The following is a 22,626-nucleotide window of genomic DNA, read 5'->3' as shown; positions in this document are numbered from 1 at the left end:
ACAAAAGCCTACTCTGATGCCATTGGCACGTTTTTGGAGATAGGCATGAGGCAGAGATCAAGGAAGAAAAGGTAGGTAAACAAACAACTACTACATTCGAATAAGGTAAGAACTACAGGGATTTCAAAATGCCTCACTATGTTCTTTGGTGCTGACATACTACATAGTCTAAATTTTCTGGTTTCTAGGACTCAGCTTCATGCTTTTGTTTATGCTCTGGGATTTGTCATAATTCTAAAACTGAATATAATATTCTTTTTTTGTTACTCACATACATTCTTATATTTCTACAAACTTACCTAAGAATTTCACCTCATTCGTTCAACAGGCAGTTACTTTAATGACAAACAAAAGATTTAAAGAAGTTTGATTTATAATTTGAATGGCACGGATAATGGAAAAGCCAACTGACTACAGTATATTATTAAATATACTGTGACTAGATTCACCATCTCAAAACACTGATGTCACCCTGAAGACACACCCTTGACAGTCGTCCATATCAGCAGCACCAATAGAATTTTTCATTAAATTATTACACCCACTCTCTTATAAGCAAAATTTCACTAAGGTTTTAGAATCTACAAATGAGAGAGCTGCTTGAAAGTATGGAAAAATTTCAACCAAACTTTAAGAAATGTTTAGAAAATGTTAAACCAAACCTATTTCCTTTACTCAGTTAATATAACGCTTTTTCTTTTTCCTTCTTTATAAGGAGAACCTTCAGCAGTATAAAAATTCATTATTACTTCACATTGGTCTCTTTGATTATTCAAATATTAATCTACAAGGGAACCAGCCAGAAAGTGTTCATGTTGATCAAACCTTGGATCCAAATTCAACGGACCAGTGGTTATTAAAAACTAGTGGAAGCTTAATTGCATAGCCACCTCACTCCAGCAAAAACCAAAAGACACAAACAAAAACAAGGCAGAAAAGACCCACAGAATTAAATTCTAAGCATTTGAATCCTGCAGTATCAAACTTACTTTAATAAGAAAGATTAATGCTTTCTTTAAGTCTATCCAGGTAGAAACAGAACTTTTCTGATCACTAACAAGAAATTAATGACTAGAATCTTGTGTCTGGTGTCTCAGTTTAACATTGTTAATTGTTTAGTCAGCCATCAAACATATATAAACACATAGAAACGTTTCCAAAGTTGCATAAGAATGGTGTTTGAGATCAATTCTCATAGTAATTTATCGGCTCAAATCCATTGATACTTTGATTTTCAATTCACATAGTAGGCAGAACTAGCAGCCACTTGCCAATGTGAAGGGAAATCACAGGAGAGGATAAGGACTTAGAGAGGTGTGAAAAAGAAATTTTATAATTTATCAAAACAAAACGTTATGAACAAAAACCTTACTGAATAAACCCAGGTCCCTGCCACCAAGGAGTGTACACGCTCCAGAGAGTTGTGAATGAGCAACTGAAATCATTTTCATTCATAGACTCTTTTAAAAAAAATAAATACCATAGGCAGTGATAAATATAGTCATGTCACTTTTTTTAAAAATAAATTTATTTACTTTATTTATTTTTGGCTGTGTTTGGTCTTCATTACTGCGCGTGGGCTTTCTCTAGTTGCGGCGAGCGGGGGTTACTCTTTGTTGCAGTGCACGGGCTTCTCACTTTGGTGGCTTCTCTCATTGTGGAGCACGGGCTATAGGCACGTGGGTTCAGTAGTTGCGGCACTTGGGCTCAGTACTTGTGGCTCACGGGCTCTAGAGCACAGGCTCAGTAGTTGTGGCACACAGGCTTAGTTGCTCTGCAGCATGTGGGATCTTCCCGGACCATGGATCGAACCCGTGTCCCCTGCATTGGCAGGCAGATTCTCAACCACTACGCCACCAGGGAAGCCCCATGTCACTGTTTTGATACTTCTTTTTCTTTCTGTTTTATGTTTTTTGTTGTACAAGAGGATATTAATTAGCTTAATTAGATGGTATTGAAAACAAACAGAAATTTCATTTGAGAATAATTACAAAGCAATGTCTCCTTCTTTGCTTTGTTTCCTAAAGGTCAGTGTGACCCTGAGACTGAACCAAATATAGTCCAGTCCCTATCCAAGAGGAACGCTCATCAGATTTTATAGAATTACTTGAAATGCAACTCATCACTCTGCGCTGAATACAGCAACATTTTGATAAAACGAAACTATCAGAATAAAAGAGAGTTTGGAATTAGTGAACTTCAAAGAGAACATATTACTTTCAAAATTTGATCATTTTGAAATTAATGCAACCTAATGCAAGCATTATTGTCTTAAAATGATTACTGAGATATTTCGTACATTTAATGAAGAAAATTGAGAAATTTCATAAATAATAAAGCTAGTGTGCTGTGATTTTGAAGGCACAAAGTTAGAGCGAATGATTTGAGTTGCAGCGTTTTATTATGTAAAATTAGTGTCAATATCATTGATTTGAGTTATAGCGTTTTATTATGTAAAATAGGAGTCAATATCATTGATTTGAGTTATAGGGGTTTACTGTGTAAAACAGGTGTCAATATCATTATTACTTCACTTTCCAGGATACTTTATAAGCTCTTAATATAATTTAGTTTAGTGGAGTGCACAGCAAAACAAGTAGTATTCTCTGGTACTACATAACTAATCTTTGCAACAGCTGTGCATTTACCACTCTCAGCTGCTCCAGTTACATTAATCATCCTTTTAACAGCCTGACACCTGTCTCTTATTATATTTGAGAACAGTTGTTAATTTCTTTAAATTTTCCCATCCCTCTTAGTGCCTTTGCACTGCTTTATTTCTCTAATGCACATTTATACGGTCTATTATATTAATTCTCTCATTTAATCTTGAGAACTTAAAAATTATTAGGAAGTTAATTGTTCAGGGATCAGAGGTTTTTCTCACTTACAGCATAACTCTGTTAAATGACACAGTTTGTTCCAGCTTCTTGCTGACACTGCAAGGGATTGTCTAGAACAAAGAGTTCAATTACTTTCACAGTGCTAATCATATATCATTATGTAGAGGCATGGATCCTTAATTCCCAAGCCAGCGCCCGAAGCAGCGTGGCAGCAATAAAGGACACATTCCAAATTCCTCTGTCCACTGCAGCAGGCAGGTAATAACTGAAGAATAAAATAAGTGCGTCTCGTTGGCTATGCTCTTTACTAATTTGAATGTTTGATGCCTACAATGAATCATGTTCCATTAATTTTTATTCACCCACACAAGATTTTTGTCAGAATTGATTTGAGATGCATCGTTCCAGGCCAAATATATATTTACACTTTATTTTTTTGAGAACTTTTCCTCCATGATTTAGGAAACACTTTCTGGTCCTTTGTAACTTTTCAAGGTACAAATAAAAGTCAGGAAATAACACTGACTTTTGAGTCTCACAGGTAAAGAATTCCTCAGCGTTAACAAAGCCTGAGCGCTCCTTCTCCCCACACACTTTTAGACACAGAGGTTAATGTGTAATCCAGACCATTCTCTTGTTCAGCTATCCCAAGGTCAACAAAGAAACTGAATCAGAGAGAAGAATATTTTGTTTGTTTCATAGGCAGGGAAATGGCTTATGAAATCTCAGAGCAGGGTGTAACCTCATTAAGATAAATGTAAAAATAACTCACCAATCATAAGTTATGGAAACAGGAAATCAACGCCTGTGTTTTACAACAAAGGCACTCTTACATTTCCGGCATAAAAAAAGCTTCTGTTACCATTTTCTTTCCTCTCCTCCCCCCTCTCCTGCTATCCTCTCTGTTTGGGCAGGAAACTTGGCTGACTCTGCTCAAGTTGTCTGCTGCCCTTTTGTTCTATCATCTGCCCAGCCGTGGTGGGAGAAGCCTGATAAATTTCCCCCGTCCCCCCGTGAGTAGGATGAGTAACTTCCAAATCTGGGAGAGTTACAGTCAAATTGCCTTTTGGAAGAGAAACATGGATAGTGAGCGCAGTCCTTACTGTTAAACGCTTTTTTCTTGCTAAAGCTGCTCAGGATCTTATCACCTATTTTTTTACCTGATGTTTTGCAGGCTGCACGTAACTAAGAGCATTAGAGATGTTCTACGGTTGCAAGCACATCATTTTATTTACAGAAAATAACTCCAAAAGGAGTTTTGTATTGTAATCACTTCAACCAAGTAGCGAGATTGGCAAGTTGTAAGCTTGAAATTGTTCCATTGTATTTGTTTTGCTTGATTTTCCCCAAAATTGATTTTCCCTTTCTTTCTCTCTTCCTCTCTCCCTTCCTCCTTCCCATCTTCTTTCATTTCTTCTTTCTTTTTGGTAAGTTACTCTGTGCCCTATTGTATTCCACGTACCTAGCTCCTACACCTGGACTTCAGTCGATGATATTCAGCTAATGTTTCTTCTGTGTCTCTTTTATAAATCATCTGTAAATATAGCTCAGTATTATGTAATCTATATTTAAAATGTCTTCTATTTTACACAAGTCGAACCTAAGACATTGGAGTTTTCTGTTTTTCAGTCCCTTCCATAGCATAATGTTGAAACTAAACATGTACTCTGCTTCATATAACTGGGAACTAGTATTTTTTGCATACATAGTCATTTCTATAGATATAGCAGATTCTTTTTAGGGTTAACTGGTAATCTGTTGCCTTTATCTGTTATGTAATCCACCTTGACGACTGTGAGACACAGCTTACAAAAGTATCACTGTGTTACTTTGTAAATATTTAATAACGTGACAGTTCCTCCAAGTTTAGGTAATCAGAGCACATGACCCAATCAGGTTGAATGCAACCAGACGGGGAACAGCCTGGGACTGGAGAGTTGGCAACTGTAATTAATCATTAATTGACTTATGTATACCTGGGATAGGTCAAAGTCGTGATGATTATTAACCTTGGTTACAATTTAAATGGCCTAGGGATCTTTTAACAAATACCAATATCACACCAATGGAATCCGAGGTGGGTCCTGGGCACCTGTATTTTTAAAAGCATCCTAAGTGATTCTGATGCAAGCGAACCTGAGAATCCTTGGGTTTGAATCTCTTAGTAATATCAGTGAAAAACCAAAACGGTTTGGGGTCATTTTAACCAGGTCATCAACTATTGTTCCTACATGCTCCTGACCCTCTTACTACTCTTTTTTCACTTTCACCCTTTCCTATTTATGAAAATATAAAAAGTTTGGGTTGGACTCATAATCCTGCCAAATCAAAATTTGCTTTGCATATATTAGCTAAGGCCTGGCTACCCTCTTGGCATCAGTCTCCATTTCAGAAAGTATTTCAAATTAGCTTTCTTAAATATGTCATGATCTCATTTGAAAAACTGTCATTCTGAAGTTTATGTTGTAAAAATTTGTTTACATTTATATTTATATATATATATATATATATATATATATATTTCTTTTTTTTTTTACCAGTGGTGATTTTTTAATTCAGGCTTATTGAGGAATAATTTACATACAGTAAATTTCACCATTTCAAAATGTACAATATGTTGAATTTTGGCAATGTATATAGTAATATAATCATTGCAATTGAGATATAGCACATTTCTATGACCTCAAACAAGTTTTCTTTTGCCCCTTTGTAGTCAGTCCCCTCCTCCACCATCACCACGGCCCCTAGCAACCACTGATTTGATTCTTGTCCCTGTAGTTTTGTCTTTTCCAGAATGCCACTAAACGGTATCATGCAATATGTAAGGTTTTGTGTCTGTCTGCTTTCACTTCACATAATGCTTTTGAGATTCATCCATGTTGTTGCATGTATCATTCCTTTTTACTGCTGAGTAGTATTTCATTATGTAGATGTATACTATACTTTATATGTCTATTCACCAGTTGATAGACATTTAGGTAATTTCCAGTTTTGAGCTATTACAATAAAGCTGCCACAAGCATTCATGTAGAAGTCTTTGTGTGGGCATATGTTTTTATTTCTCTTGGGTAAATACCCAGGAGTGGGATTTCTGGGTTATGTGGTAAGTGTATGTGTAACTTTTTAATTTTTTTTTTTAACATCTTTATTGGAGTATAATTGCTTTACAATGGTGTGTCAGTTTCTGCTTTATAACAAAGTGAATCAGTTATACATATACATATGTTCCCATATCTCTTCCCTCTTGCATCTCCCTCCCTCCCACCCTCCCTATCCCACCCCTCTAGGTGGTCACAAAGCACCGAGCTGATCTCCCTGTGCTATGCGGCTGCTTCCCACTAGCTATCTATTTTACGTTTGGTAGTGTATATATGTCCATGCCACTCTCTCACTTTGTCACAGCTTACCCTTCCCCCTCCCCATATCCTCAAGTCCATTCTCTAGTAGGTCTGTGTCTTTATTCCCATCTTACCACTAGGTTCTTAATGACCTTTTTTTTTTTTTCCTTAGATTCCATATATATGTGTTAGCATACTGTATTTGTTTTTCTCTTTCTGACTTACTTCACTCTGTATGACAGACTCTACCTCCATCCACCTCACTACAAATAACTCAATTTCGTTTCTTTTTATGGCTGAGTAATATTCCATTGTGTATATGTGCCACATCTTCTTTATCCATTCATCTGTCGATGGACACTTAGGTTGCTTCCGTGTCCTGGCTATTGTAAATAGAGCTGCAATGAACATTTTGGTACATGACTCTTTTTGAATTATGGTTTTCTCAGGGTATATGCCCAGTAGTGGGATTGCTGGGTCATATGGGAGTTCTATTTTTAGTTTTTTAAGGAACCTCCATACTGTTCTCCATAGTGGCTGTATCAATTTACATTCCCACCAACAGTGCAAGAGGGTTCCCTTTTCTCCACACCCTCTCCAGCATTTATTGTTTGTAGATTTTTTGATGATGGCCATTCTGACCAGTGTGAGATGATATCTCATTGTAGTTTTGAGTTGCATTTCTCTAATGATTAATGATGTTGAGCATTCTTTCATGTGTTTGTTGGCAATCTGTATATCTTCTTTGGAGAAATGTCTATTTAGGTCTTCTGCCCATTTTTGGATGGGGTTGTTTGTTTTTTTGTTATTGAGCTGCATGAGCTGCTTGTAAATTTTGGAGATTAATCCTTTGTCAGTTGCTTCATTTGCAAATATTTTCTCCCATTTTGAGGGTTGTCTTTTGGTCTTGTTTATGGTTTCCTTTGCTGTGCAAAAGCTTTTAAGTTTCATTAGGTCCCATTTGTTTATTTGTGTTTTTATTTCCATTTCTCTAGGAGCTGGGTCAAAAAGGATCTTGCTGTGATTTATGTCATAGAGTGTTCTGCCTATGTTTTCCTCTAAGAGTTTGATAGTGTCTGGCCTTACACTTAGGTCTTTAATCCATTTTGAGTTAATTTTTGTATATGGTGTTAGGGAGTGTTCTAATTTCATACTTTTCAATGTACCTGTCCAATTTTCCCAGCACCACTTACTGAAGAGACTGTCTTTTCTCCACTGTATATGCTTGCCTCCTTTATCAAAGATAAGGTGACCATATGTGCGTGGGTTTATCTCTGGGCTTTCTATCCTGTTCCATTGATCTATATTTCTGTTTTTGTGTGTCTTGATTACTGTAGCTTTGTAGTATAGTCTGAAGTCAGGGAGCTTGATTCCTCCAGCTCCATTTTTCGTTCTCAAGATTGCTTTGGCTATTCGGGGTCTTTTGTGTTTCCATACAAATTGTGAAATTTTTGGTTCTAGTTCTGTGAAAAATGCCACTGGTAGTTTGTTAGGGATTGCATTGAATCTGTAGATTGCTTTGGGTAGTAGAGTCATTTTCACAATGTTAATTCTTCCAATCCAAGAACATGGTATATCTCTCCATCTGTTTGTATCATCTTTAATTTCTTTCATCAGTGTCTTATAGTTTTCTGCATACAGGTCTTTTGTCTCCTTAGGTAGGTTTATTCCTAGGTATTTTATACTTTTTGTTGCAATGGTATATGGGAGTGTTTTCTTAATTTCTCTTTCAGATTTTTCATCATTAGTGTATAGGAATGCAAGAGAGTTCTGTGCATTAATTTGTATCCTGCTACTTTACCAAATTCATTGATTAGCTCTAGTAGTTTTCTGGTAGCATCTTTAGGATTCTCTATGTATAGTATCATGTCATCTGCAAACAGTGACAGCTTTACTTCTTCTTTTCCTATTTGGATTCCTTTTATTTCTTTTTCTTCTCTGATTGCTGTGGCTAAAACTTCCAAAACTGTGTTGAATAATAGTGGTGAGATTGGGCAACCTTGTCTTGTTCCTGATCTTAGTGGAAATGGTTTCAGTTTTTCACCATTGAGGACGATGTTGGCTGTGGGTTTGTCATATATGGCCTTTATTATGTTGAGGAAAGTTCCCTCTATGCCTACTTTCTGTAGGGCTTTTATCATAAATGGGTGTTGAATTTTGTCAAAAGCTTTCTCTGCATCTATTGAGATTATCATATGGTTTTTCTCCTTCAATTTGTTAATATGATGTATCATGTTGATTGATTTGCATATATTGAAGAATCCTTGCATTCCTGGAATAAACCCCACTTGATCATGGTGTATGATCCTTTTAATGTGCTGTTGGATTCTGTTTGCTAGTATTTTGTTGAGGATTTTTGCATCTATGTTCATCAGTGATATTGGCCTGTAGTTTTCTTTCTTTGTGACACCTTTGTCTGGTTTTGGTATCAGGGTGATGGTGGCCTCGTAGAATGAGTTGGGGAGTGTTCCTCCCTCTGCTGTATTTTGGAAGAGTTTGAGAAGGATAGGTGTTAGCTCTTCTCTAAATGTTTAATAGAATTCGCCTGTGAAGCCATCTGGTCCTGGGCTTTTGTTTGTTGGAAGATTTTTAATCACAGTTTCAATTTAAGTGGTTGTGATTGGTCTGTTCGTATTTTCTATTTCTTCCTGGTTCAGTCTCGGCAGGTTGTGCATTTCTAAGAATCTGTCCATTTCTTCCAGGTTGTCCATTTTATTGGCATAGAGTTGCTTGTAGTAATCTCTCATGATCATTTGTATTTCTGCAGTGTCAGTGGTTACTTCTCCTTTTTCATTTCTAATTCTATTGATTTGAGTCTTCTCCCTTTTTTTCTTCATGAGTCTGGCTAATGCATTATCAATTTTGTTTATCTTCTCAAAGAAACAGCTTTTAGTTTTATTGATCTTTGCTATCATTTCCTTCATTTCTTTTCCATTTATTTCTGATCTGATCTTTATGATTTCTTTCCTTCTGCTAACTTTGGGGTTCTTTTGTTCTTCTTTCTGTAATTGCTTTAGGTACAAGGTTAGGTTGTTTATTTGAGATGTTTCCTGTTTCTTAAGGTAGGATTGTATTGCTATAAACTTCCCTCTTAGAACTGCTTTTGCTGCATCCCATAGGTTTTGGGTCGTCGTGTCTCCATTGTCACTTGTTTCTAGGTATTTTTTGATTTCCCCTTTGATTTCTTCAGTGATCACTTGGTTATTAAGTAGTGTATTGTTTAGCCTCCATGTGTTTGTATTTTTTACAAATCTTTTCCTGTAATTGATATCTAGTCTCATAGCGTTGTGGTCGGAAAAGATACTTGATACGATTTCAATTTTCTTAAATTTACCAAGGCTTGATTTGTGACCCAAGATATGATCTATCCTGGAGAATGTTCCATGAGCACTTGAGAAAAATGTGTATTCTGTTGTTTTTGGGTGGAATGTCCTATAAATATCAATTAAGTCCATCTTGTTTAATGTATCATTTAAAGCTTGTGTTTCCTTATTTATTTTCATTTTGGATGATCTGTCCATTGGTGAAAGTGGGGTGTTAAAGTCCCCTACTATGATTGTGTTACTGTCGATTTCCCCTTTTATGGCTGTTAGTATTTGCCTTATGTATTGAGGTGCTCCTATGTTGGATGCTTAAATATTTACAATTGTTATACCTTCCTCTTGGATTGATCCCTTGATCATTATGTAGTGTCCTTCTTTGTCTCTTGTAATAGTCTTTATTTTAAAGTCTATTTTGTCTGATATGAGAATTGCTACTCCAGCTTTCTTTTGATTTCCATTTGCATGGAATATCTTTTTCCATCCCCTGACTTTCAGTCTGTATGTGTCCCTAGGTCTGAAGTGGGTCTCTTTTAGACAGCATATATATGGGTCTTGTGTTTGTATCCATTCAGCCAGTCTGTGTCTTTTGGTGGGAGCATTTAATCCATTCACATTTAAGGTAATTATCAATATGTATGTTCCTATTCCCATTTTCTTAAATGTTTTGGGTTTGTTATTGTAGGTGTTTTCCTTCTCTTGTGTTTCTTGCCTAAAGAAGTTCCTTTAGCATTTGTTGTAAAGCTGGTTTGGTGGTGCTGAACTCTCTCAGCTTTTGCTTCTCTGTAAAGATTTTAATTTCTCCATCGAATCTGAATGAGATCCTTGCTGGGTAGAGTAATCTTGCTTGTAGTTTTTTCCCTTTCATCACTTTAAATATGTCTTGCTATTCCCTTCTGGCTTGCAGAGTTTCTGCTGAAAGATCAGCTGTTAACCTTATGGGGATTCCCTTGTGTGTTATTTGTTGTTTTTCCCTTGCTGCTTTTAATATGTTTTCTTTATATTTAATTTTTGATAGCTTGATTAATACGTGTCTTGGCGTGTTTCTCCTTGGATTTATCCTGTATGGGACTCTCTGTGCTTCCAGGACTTGATTAACTATTTCCTTTCCCATATTAGGGAAGTTTTCAACTATAATCTCTTCAAATATTTTCTCAGTCCTTTTCTTTTTCTCTTCTTCTTCTGGGACCCCTATAATTCGAATGTTGGTGTGTTTAATGTTGTCCCAGAGGTCTCTGAGACTGTCCTCAATTCTTTTCATTCTTTTTTCTTTATTCTGCTCTGCAGTAGTTATTTCCACTATTTTATCTTCCAGGTCACTTATCCGTTCTTCTGCCTCCGTTATTCTGCTATTGATCCCTTCTAGAGTATTTTTAATTTCATTTATTGTGTTGTTCATCGTTGCTTTGTTCCTCTTTAGTTCTTCTACGTCCTTGTTAAATGTTTCTTGCATTTTGTCTATTCTATTTCCAAGATTTTGGATCATCTTTACTATCATTATTCTGAATTCTTTTTCAGGTAGACTGCCTATTTCCTCTTCATTTGTTAGGTCTGGTGTGTTTTTACCTTGCTCCTTCATCTGCTGTGTGTTTTTCTGTCTTCTCATTTTGCTTATCTTACTGTGTTTGGAGTCTCCTTTTCACAGGCTGCAGGTTCGTAGTTCTCATTGTTTTTGGTGTCTGTCCCCAGTGGCTAAGGTTGGTTCAGTGGGTTGTGTAAGCTTCCTGGTGGAGGGGACTAGTGCCTGTGTTCTGGTGGATGAGGCTGGATCTTGTCTTTCTGATGGGCAGGTCCACATCTGGTGGTGTGTCTTGGGGTGTCTGTGGCCTTATTATGATTTTAGGCAGCCTCTCTGCTAATGGATGGGGCTCTGTTCCTGTCTTGCTAGTTGTTTGGGATAGGGTGTCCAGCACTGTAGCTTGCTGGTCATTGAGTGAAGCTGGGTCTTGGTGTTGAGATGGAGATCTCTGGGAGATTTTCGCCATTTTGTATTACGTGGAGCTGGGAGGTCTCTTGTGGACCAGAGTCCTGAAGTTGGCTCTCCCATCTCAGAGGCACAGCCCTGATGCCTGGCTGGAGCACCAAGACCCTTTCATCCACATGGCTTAGAATAAAAGGGAGAAAAAATAGAAAGAAAGAAAGAGGATAAAATAAAGATAAAATAAAATAAAGTTATTAAAATAAAAAATAAAAAATAATTGAGAAAAAAAAATTTTTTTTAAAACAAAGCAGTTTTTAAAAAAACATTTTATTTATTTATTTATTTATTTTTGGCTGTGTTGGGTCTTCGTTTCTGTGCGAGGGTTTTCTCTAGTTGCGGCAAGTGGGTGCCACTCTTCATCGTGGTGCGCGGGCCTCTCACTATCGCGGCCTCTCTTGTTGCGGAGAACAGGCTCCAGACGCACAGGCTCAGTAGTTGTGGCTCACAGGCTTAGTCGCTCCGCGGCATATGGGATCCTCCCAGACCAGGGCCCGAACCCGTGTCCCCTGCATTGGCAGGCAGACTCTCAACCACTGCGCCACCAGGGAAGCCCAGAAAAAAAATTTTTTAAAGTAAAAAAAAAAACGGACTGACAGAACCCTAGGACAAATGGTGAAAGCAAAGCTATACAGACAAAATCTTACACAGAAGCATATTCATACACACTCACAAAAAGAGGAAAAGGGGAAAAAATAATATATCTTGCTCCCAAAGTCCACCTCCTCAATTTGGGATGATTTGTTGTCTGTTCAGGTATTCCACAGATGCAGGTACATCACGTTGATTGTGGAGCTTTAATCCGCTGCTCCTGAGGCTGCTGGGAGAGATTTCTCTTTCTCTTCTTTGTTCGCACAGCTCCTGGGGCTCAGCTGTGGATTTGGCCCCGCCTCTGCATGTAGGTCGCCTGAGGGCATCTCAGACAATACGGGGTTAAAGGAACAGGTGATTAGCGGGCTCTCGCTCACTCAGGCAGGGCGGGGGGGAGGGGTACGGAGGCGGGGCGAGCCTGCGGCGGCAGAGGTCAGCGTGAGGTTGCACCAGTCTGAGGCGCGCCCTGTGTTCTCCCAGGTAAGTTGTTCCTGGATCACGGGACTCTGGCAGTGGCGGGCTGCACAGGCTCCCGGGAGGGGAGGTGTGGAGAGTGACGTTTGCTTGCTCACAGGCTTCTTGGTGGCGGCAGCAGCAGCCTTAGCGTCCCACGCCCGTCTCTGGGGTCCGCGTTGATAGCCGCGGCTCGCGCCTGTCTCTGGAGCTCATTTAGGCGGCGCTCTTAATCCCCTCTCCTCGCGCACCAGGAAACAAAGAGGGAAGAAAAAGTCTCTTGCCTCTTCGGCAGCTGCAGACTTTTTCCTAGACTCCCTCCCGCCTAGCTGTGGTGCGCTAACCCCTTCAGGCTGTGTTCACGCCGCCAGCCCCAGTCCTCTCCCTGCGATCCGACGGAAGCCCGAGCCTCAGCTCCCAGCCCCGCCCGCCCCAGCGGGTGAGCAGACAAGCCTCTTGGGCTGCCGAGTGCTGCTTGGCGCCGAGCCTCCGTGCGGGAATCTCTCTGCTTTTTCCTCTGTGCCCCTGTTGCTGTGGGATCCGCGCTGATAGCCGCGGCTCGCGCCCATCTCTGGAGCTCGTTTAGGCGGTGCTCTGAATCCCCTCTCCTCGCGCACCAGGAAACAAAGAGGGAAGAAAAAGTCTCTTGCCTCTTTGGCAGCTGCAGACTTTTTCCCGGACTCCCTCCCGGCTAGCACCGAAGCCCGAGCCTCAGCTCCCAGCCCCGCCCGCCCCGGCGGGTGAGCAGACAAGCCTCTCGGGCTGGTGAGTGCTGCTCGGCGCCGAGCCTCCGTGCGGGAATCTCTCCGCTTTGCCCTCCGCACCCCTGTGGCTGCGCTCTCCTCCGTGGCTCCGAAGCTTCCCCCCTCTGCCACCCGCAGTCTCTGCCCGCGAAGGGGCTTCCTAGTGCGTGGAAATCTTTCCTCCTTCACGGCTCCCTCCCACTGGTGCCAGTCCCGTCCCTATTCTTTTGTCTCTGTTATTTCTTTTCTCTTTTGCCCTACCCAAGTACGTGGGGACTTTCTTGCCTTTTGGGAGGTCTGACGTCTTCTGCCAGCGTTCAGTGGGTGTTCTGTAGGAGCAGTTCCACGTGTAGATGTATTTCTGATGTATCTGTGGGGAGGAAGGTGATCTCCGCGTCTTACTCTTCCGCCATCTTCTCCTCTCTCTCTCTATTTTTTTAAGTCACTGAATTCCATGGTTTTACTCTTTGAACTAATGCTTTCTCTTGTTTTTCCAAAAGTCACTGCCTTCAAAATTCAGACATCCCTTTAATTCTAATACAAAAGGATTTTGTAATAAACATCATGTTCAAGTTTATAATTTTATAGGCTGATAATTAATGGCACTCATGTATATTATTGGGTCTGTTCCAACTTCGTTGTCTCCTGATTTTTAAATAAAATCATATCTTATATAAAAATGTCAAATTTTGTAACTTTCAAGTTTTTTCATGTAAATGTAGTCACAAACCAGAACATACACTCTTAGTTCATGTATCTAAGTTCATGATTATTTAAAAAAAGTCACATTAAATATATTCATTTTTACTTTTCTTTCCTAACCCTCAAGAATGCTTTTCTTTTTCTTTGTGTGGCAATCTCCAATCCTTTTTGTCTTCTAGATTCTGGATTTGCTTTTTTTGTTTTTTCTCATCCATTGTACTTTATGAATGGCCAGTGTCTGGCACATGTACCATATATTGATTAGTTCTTGCTGCAAAACAAATTACTCAGAAGTTCCATGGCTTAAAATAACAGTCGTTTGTAACTGTTCTTGTCTCTCTGAAGGTTGGCAGACGTTCACCTGATGTAGGCTGGGCTCAGCTTTGTAACTTTGCTTCTCTGTGCAGATTTATGGGATGCCTGGGGCAGCTCTTCTTCAGGCTGTGGCGACCAGGATGGTTTCCTATTATGTATCTCTCATCCTTCTGATATGACCACAGCACCACTTGAGGTATGTTTTTGTTTTTTTTTCATAAATCTATTTTATTTTTATTTATTTATTTTTGGCTTCATTGGGTCTTCATTGCTGCACCTGGGCTTTCTCTAGTTGTGGCAAGTGCGGGCTTCTTATTGCAGTGGCTTCTCTTGTTGCAGACCACGGGCTCTAGGGTGTGCGGGCTTCAGTAGTTGTGGTACGTGGGCTTCGGTAGTTGTGGCGCACGGGCTCAGTTGCTCCGCAGCATGTGGGATCTTCCCGGACCAGGGCTCGAACCTGTGTCCCTTGAGTTGGCAGGCGGATTCTTAACCACTGCACCACCAGGGAAGTCCGAGGTATATTCTTCTCATGAAAACGGCAGAGAGCAAGTGGAAACACAGGAGGACATTAAGGTCTTGGTTCAGAAATTGCTTACTTCTACCCACATGCCATTGACTGAAACAAGTTACAGAGCCAACCCCAAGTCAAAGGATAGAAAAGTCTACCCTGTCCTTCCTGAGGTCATGCAAAAGTATGGATGCAGAAAGAGGGTTGGAATTGAGGCAATAAGTCAATCCATGACACAGCAATACTTCTCATTCTTGTGCTCTTGGCTGATGTCATTTACCTGTTAAATCAGTCTTTCCTATTGAGCTAAGATTGGTCTCAGAATTGTTCTCAAGTCAGTGTTCTATGAAGCTATGCAAAATTGATTCCCTAATAGAGTAGGAACTGTTTTCCCTTCCTTATCTAGTGTTTGCTTTCTTCATGTTGATTGTTTCTTCCTCCTTTATATTAAACATTAAAATTAGATTGGCTGACCAGTATAAAGCATTAGTTACTCAACATATTTTTATTTAACAAATAGTTCATTTTTGCCTTCTGTTAGGACAAGACTGCAGGGAGGGATGACACTTCTCTGCCCTCTTAAGGGCAGATGTATGGCCACTGACTTATGTTCCTAATGGAACGTGAGCAGAAGTGACCCATGTTTCTTCCAGGATGAATCCTTTAATTTTGAGACTCTTCCGTGCTTTTACCCTTGCCATGTGGTCATGGAAGCAAATATTGATCTGGAGACCCTGGGTCATTACATAGAAAACAAGATTCCCCTTAAGCATCAGCCAGACTCACCACCTGTTTGCTTAAGTGAGGAATAAAACTTTTTTAGGCCACCGAGATTTTGGGACTTTCTGTTACCCCAAAACTTAACCTACTGTGAACAAACTGTGTTTTCCCAAAACTGAAGCTGAAGATAAAGATATGTATAAATGAATGCAATTCACTGGAGCCAATTCACAATTTTAGATGAACAAGAACAATATAATCATAGAGGTCTAGGAAAAGAAGACCTCAGCAGACAAATGTGAGTGACTTTCAATAGTTCTTTTTCTTATCATGGGTAGCAACTCAAATTGATGGCCTTTGAAAGAGCTCTCATGCTGATCACTATATCTACCCAAGTAGGAGAAAATTTTAAAAAAACAAAACAAAAAAAACTAAGTGAGAAAAGGAGAGGCTTAAAAACACCAAGCAAAGGGGGTATCCTTAGCAAATTTTCCTTTTCTGCTGTCACTCCCACCTGACTGAACTGATGTTTGTATATGGGGGTATTGATTGGGAAGGTATCTTTGAAGAAGTTGACTATTCAGCCTTTGTTTTACATCAGGCTAATCTTGGACTGAAATTTAAGACGCTGCTCTTACAACTCTCTGAATTGATTTATCTTTTGCCTGCCCTGCAAAATTGATTTTTGACATTTATTTTGGTATCCTGGAAAGTACAAAGTTGAGACTTTGATATATTTGTGGACAGAGACAGGTAATATTTTTTTTGACATTTGGCAGAGAAGTGTCCTAATTCATAAAATATTTAGGGACATTCTTAAGAATGTTCAGGAACATTGCTTCATTCGTAGGGACCCAACCAGTCCCTTGAGAAAGAACTTGAACACTATACATAGTTAGGGCTCAGATATATAGAAACAGACTGATAGACTGATGGACCTGGAAGCAAGGATGGATATGAAGAGTTCCTGTTGGAGAATTACCATGAATGAGAAAGGAATCTGGTAATGTAGGCCAGAATAAACAGGTAAGGATGGATGTCAAGTGTGGTAGAAGTACTAGGTATAGAATGAAGCTGTGCTTTAATACTCTCAAGTCCAGAAGGTTATCAGTGCTCATGGGCTTTGAGAAGAAAATGGCTGAGATAAATACAAAAGCCTAGGGAACTGGAGGCATGGTTCTCCTGTGGCTAACCACCGCCCCAGCCCTCAGAGACCTGAAGGTAAGATGTGGGAATCACTTACTTATTTCCTGAGATAAAAAAAAAATTACCAGAAACATGACGGTCGGCCGCAGCATAAATATGGAACAATGAACTATCCCAGTTTACAGACAGCAAGAACTGAGAACTCAAAGTGCAGAACAACTGTTGGAAACTGATCATATGTGAGACACACCCCTCATGTCAGGACTCCCAATAGGAAAGAGACTGTACTTTTGGAGCCATAAAAATGGTAAGGTTTGGGTGCCTAGAATATAACTGAAACTATCTCTGGAAGATGATAAATCTGAAATCTGAAATATATATCTCAATTTTATATGAAATATACATCTTCAATTTCAGTTTAAGATTAGCTTGATATAAAAGCAAAGGCTGAATAGACAACTTCTGTAAAGATATCTTCCCAATCAATACCTCCATATTTAAACCTCAGGGCAAACATTTTAGTGAAACATACATACATACAAAAAGAGGACTAATAATAAATGTAGAACTCAAGGAACTTCCACAAAATGAACAGATAAGTAACTCCAGAACCCAGATCAAGAAATGGAATATTACTAGCATCCCTGAAGCCTCTTCATTCACCCTTCCAGTCAATATACCTTCAAGACTGACATAGCGTAGTTTTGCTTGATCTTGAACTTTGTATACATGGAACCACACAGTAGACATTTTTTGTATCTGGCTTCTTTGACTCAACATTTTATGTCTGAGATTTATTCCTTTTGCATGTAGTTTTAATTTGTTAATTTCTTATTGCCCTATAGTAATCCACAGCATGAATATAGCACAATTTATTTATCCATTCTACTGATGATGGATTTTTTTTTCCAGCTTGAATTTACTAGGAATGGTGCTAATGTGAACCTTCTAGCATATGTGTTTTGATGAGCATTTGTACAAACTTCTGTTCTTTGTATAACTAGGCATGAAATTACAGGGTCATAAGAGGATGCATATATATAGCTTACTGTAATGAACAGTTTTCCACACTGGTTGTACCAATTTACATTTCCATCGACAGTATATGAAATTTACACTTGTTCCATGTCATTACTAACACTTGATACCGTCTTTTATTTTTTCATTTTAGCCATTCCTGTGTAATTATAATAGCCTCTCACTGTGGTTTTAAATTGAATTTCACTGATGACTAATGATGTTGAGCACTTTTTCATATGTTATTAGACATTTTGATATATTTTTTAATGAACTGTTCAATTTTTTTGGTGGCTTTTTTCCTATTAGTTTGTCTTTTCCTCATTGATATGTCTTTGATAATTACTTCTTATGTCAGAACATATTCTGAATTATTTCAATATTTTAAAGTTTGTTGTCTTTCATTATGGCCCAGATTATGGTCACTTTTGGTAAATAGCCCATAAATATTTGAAACAAATGTTAATTCTATCAGTCTAGCACATTTTACATATGCTAATTAGGTAAAGTTTGTTAATTTTAGATATTTTATATCTTTACTATTTTTATATGATTTTTCTGCCAGCTATCTAGAGACCTGTGTTAAAATCTTCATATATGATTGGGGATGCACATTTTCTTTATTTCTGTAAAATTTCGCTTACATTTTTTGAAACTATGTTTTTGGATACACATAGATTTAGGATTGTGATATCTTTCTCTTGATTGATCTCTTTAGCATTATGAAATATGCCTTTTTATCTGTGGGAATCCTTCTTGCCTTAAAATCTAATTTAACTGCTACTGATAGAATTGCACTATCTATGTGTCTATCATCTATCAAGTATTATTATTAGCATGGTACAGGTTTTCCTATCCTTTTTTTCTCAAACTTTCTGTGTTCTTGTATTTAATGTGTGTTTTTCTTTTTATAAATAGTATATAGTTGGATGTAAGCAGCATGTAGTTTGCCTTTTATTTGGAATATTTAGTCCAAATTCATTTAATGTAATATTGATGCAGTTGAGTTTATAGATACCATTGTATTACTTGTTATCTTTCTGGCCCACCTGTATTATGTTTTCTTTACTTCTGTGCTTTTAATTTGAATAACCAAATATGATTTTTTATTATTTAAATTTTCTCTTCTAAGAACAATGTGGTAGCTGCTAGCTGCAGGTGGCTATTTAAATAAAATTAAAATTTTAGTTGCTCAGTCATACTAGCCACATTTCAAGTGATAATCATCTCATGTGGCTAATGGTTAAGATATTGTCGGTATAGATATAGGACATTTCTCTCATTTCAGAAAAATCTATTACACAGTATGGTTCTAGAGGGTGCTACCTGCATCTTTATTAGGGTCTACCTTAAATTATTATTTTTACCACTTGCCTCATAATGCTAGACTACTCTTTTTTTTTTAACATCTTTATTGGAGTATAATTGCTTTACAATGGTGTGTTAGTTTCTGCTTTATAACAAAGTGAATCAGCTATACATATACATATATCCCCATATCTCCTCCCTCTTGCATCTCCCTCCCATCCTCCCTATCCCACCCCTCTGGGTGGTCACAAAGCACTGAGCTGATCCCCCTGTGCTATGCAGCTGCTTCCCACTAGCTATCTATTTTACATTTGGTAGTGTATATATGTCCATGCCACTCTCTCACTTTGTCCCAGCTTACCCTTCCCCCTCCCTGTGTCCTCAAGTCTATTCTCTACATCTGTGTTTTTATTCCTGTCCTGCCCCTAGGTTTTTCAGAACCTTTTTTTTTCTTTTTTTTTTCGATTCCATATATATGTGTTAGCATATAGTATTTGTTTTTCTCTTTCTGACTTACTTCACGCTATGTGACAGACTCTAGGTCCATCCACCTCACTACAAATAGATCAATTTTGTTATTTATGGCTGAGTAATATTCCATTGTATATATGTGCCACATCTTCTCTATCCATTCATCTGTCGATGGACACTTAGGTTGCTTCCATATCCTGGCTCTTGTAAATAGTGCTGCAATGAACATTGTGGTACATGACTCTTTTTGAATTATGGTTTTCTCAGGGTATATGCCCAGTAGTGGGATTGCTGTGTCGTATGGTAGTTCTATTTTTGGTTTTTAAAGGAACCTCCATACTGTTCTCCATAGTGGCTGTACCAATTTACATTCCCACCAACCGTGCAAGAGGGTTCCCTTTTCTCCACACCTCTCCAGCATTTACTGTTTGTAGATTTTTTGATGATGGCCATTCTGACTGGTGTGAGGTGATACCTCATTAGTTTTGATTTGCATTTCTCTAATGATTAGTGATGTTGACCATCCTTTCATGTGTTTGTTGGCAATCTGTATATCTTCTTTGGAGAATGTCTATTTAGGTCTTCTGCCCATTTTTTGATTGGGTTGGTTTTTTTTTTGATATTGAGCTGCATGAGCTGCTTATAAATTTTGGAGATTAATCCTTTGTCAGTTGATTCATTTGCAAATATTTTCTCCCATTCTGAGGGTGGTCTTTTTGTCTTGTTTATGGGTTCCTTTGCTGTGCAAAAGCTTTTAAGTTTCATGAGGTCCCATTTTTTTATTTTGGTTTTTATTTCCATTTCTCTAGGAGGTGGGTCCAAAAGAATCTTGCTGTGATTTATGTCATAGAGTGTTCTGCCTATGTTTTCCTCTAAGAGTTTGATAGTGTCTGGCCTTACACTTAGGTCTTTAATCCATTTTGAGTTTATTTTTGTGCATGGTGTTAGGGAGTGTTCTAATTTCATTGTTTTACATGTAGCTGTCCAGTTTTCCCAGCACCACTTACTGAAGAGGCTGTCTTTTCTCCATTGTATATTCTTGCCTCCTTTATCAAAAATAAGGTGACCATATGTGCGTGGGCTTATCTCTGGGCTTTCTATTCTGTTCCATTGATCTATATTTCTGTTTTTGTGCCAGTACCATACTGTCTTGATTACTGTAGCTTTGTAGTATAATCTGAAGTCAGGGAGCCTGATTCCTCCAGCTCTGTTTTTCTTAAGATTGCTTTGGCTATTTGGGGTCTTTTGTCTTTCCATACAAATTGTGAAATTTTTTGTTCTAGTTCTGTGAAAAATGCCACTGGTAGTTTGTTAGGGATTGCATTGAATCTGTAGATTGCTTTGGGTAGTAGAGTCATTTTCACAATGTTGATTCTTCCAATCCAAGAACATGGTATATCTCTCCATCTGTTTGTATCATCTTTAACTTCTTTCATCAATGTCTTATAGTTTTCTGCATACAGGTCTTTTGTCTCCTTAGGTAGGTTTATTCCTAGGAGAATATTCTAACTCTTATACTTTTCCAAAATGTTGTGTTATTATTGTCATTCATTTAAATTCTATATATTTTAATAAGCTTTTAATTTTCCATTTGCTTTAGAATTACAGAAAAATTATGAAGATGCTACAGAGTTTCTATATAAATCACACCCAATTTGCCTCATTATACATCTTACATTATTATAATACTTTTGTCACAGTTAACTAATATTGACATATTATTAATGAAAGTCCATACTTTCTTCAGATTTTCTTAATTTTTACCTAGTGATCTTTTTCTATTCTAGAATCCTATCCAGGATACCAAATTATATTTAGTTGACATGTCAATACATTTTTAAAAATTCTCAAGACTTACTGTTACTTTGTACCACTGATATTTGCTTGTATGTGCCCTGCCCCCAGAAAGAATGGCTGCAGATATTCAGGTCACTTCTGCGTGGTTCTTCCATGTCCAGTTTATTAGTTGCTAGTTTTTGTTGCTTCTGCAGTAATATGATGTTTTAAATAAATGTGACTTTTGTATTTTATCTACCTTTTGTAGTCCTTTGTGGGAGCATTGGTGTAGTATGAATAACTCAATCCTTCTCTTAGTTCAGATTTTCTAGATTTTATTTTTGTCTGAACGATGGCTTTTCAGAGCATGGAGATTAGGATAAATATGGCACATGTTTAGCCATAAAATTATTATTTATAAAATTACTTTCAGAAATAAAAATAACATTAAGAAACTCTCCACATAACCCTGAAATGTATAAATATTTTCATTTTTTTCTCATTATTTATGGTAAAATTTTATAGTGCCTTATACAACACTGTCTAATATTACAGCATGTTGACTCTATGTACCTACCATTTTGAGCATAAATAAGCCTTACTTTGTTGTAATACAGAGTGAGTTCATTAAGACCATAGGTGCAAAGGAACAATTATTTTTTTAGTTTCCTTAATGTTGTTTTGTGAACTTTATTAGTAAGGCCCTTTGAACTTGCATGATTTCTGCCAAGGGTAACCTGTTCGCAGGCTTTGATACTTTGTCTTCATTATTCTCAGTTTTCCGCCTAGTAACAAAGTTTGTTAGTTAAGCTAATAGCCATGAATTGTGGTTCATTAATTGAAACTTCAGATTCACTGGTTTTAATAAAAAAGCCCACAGTCACTTCTTAAATCACTTTCAGATGAAGTTAATTTCTTCTAATCATTTTTGTTGTTGTTGCTTCTTTTTCAATCTTTGTGCAAAAATAATTACTAGAGATTGATTCATGAAAAATAACTAAATGGTTCAGTTTGTACAATGAGTAAACTAGAAAACATAAAATCCTGATATTCTTTTCAGGTGATATCACTTCAGAATGATCTGATAAATAGGATTAAAAAAACTGGAAAAGATTTTTATAATCTTTTTTTTTTCAGTTTTTGAGATTAAATAGTAAAAAATGTAAGAGAGACAATTATATAATTTTATGAAGACCTTAACGTGGCAAGTTTTAAATTTTAATTCACTTTCTTGGTGTTATCACAAAGTACTTTGTTTCAAGACAGCATCATGTAGTTCTGACCTATTTTTTCTTTTTCCTAAAATTATTTCAGTAAAAATTCCAAATATACAAGAAAAATATTTTACATATAACACAAATTTAATATATATGTATGTGTATATATATATGTTAACA

General features: G+C 37.7%; 1 long non-coding RNA gene across 4 annotated transcripts in view; it reads left to right on the top strand.

Moving 5' to 3' along the window:
* The first annotated feature begins 1,949 nt into the window (after positions 1-1,949).
* LOC118883955 overlaps positions 1,950-22,626 on the top strand; it is a 138,949-nt gene continuing 118,272 nt past the window's right edge. For 2 of the 4 annotated variants that reach the window (XR_005017146.1, XR_005017148.1), the window contains exons 1-2: positions 1,950-4,144; positions 14,376-14,479. This is a non-coding gene — a long non-coding RNA (uncharacterized LOC118883955). The remainder of the gene's footprint in view (positions 4,145-14,375; positions 14,480-22,626) is intronic. The other 2 variants (XR_005017147.1, XR_005017149.1) reach the window with 2 other exon arrangements.

This window comes from Balaenoptera musculus, chromosome 18 (genome assembly GCF_009873245.2).
Source record: "Balaenoptera musculus isolate JJ_BM4_2016_0621 chromosome 18, mBalMus1.pri.v3, whole genome shotgun sequence".
In the NCBI taxonomy this organism is placed as follows: Eukaryota; Metazoa; Chordata; class Mammalia; order Artiodactyla; family Balaenopteridae; genus Balaenoptera; species Balaenoptera musculus.
This window is presented reverse-complemented; position numbering and strand designations above follow the sequence as displayed.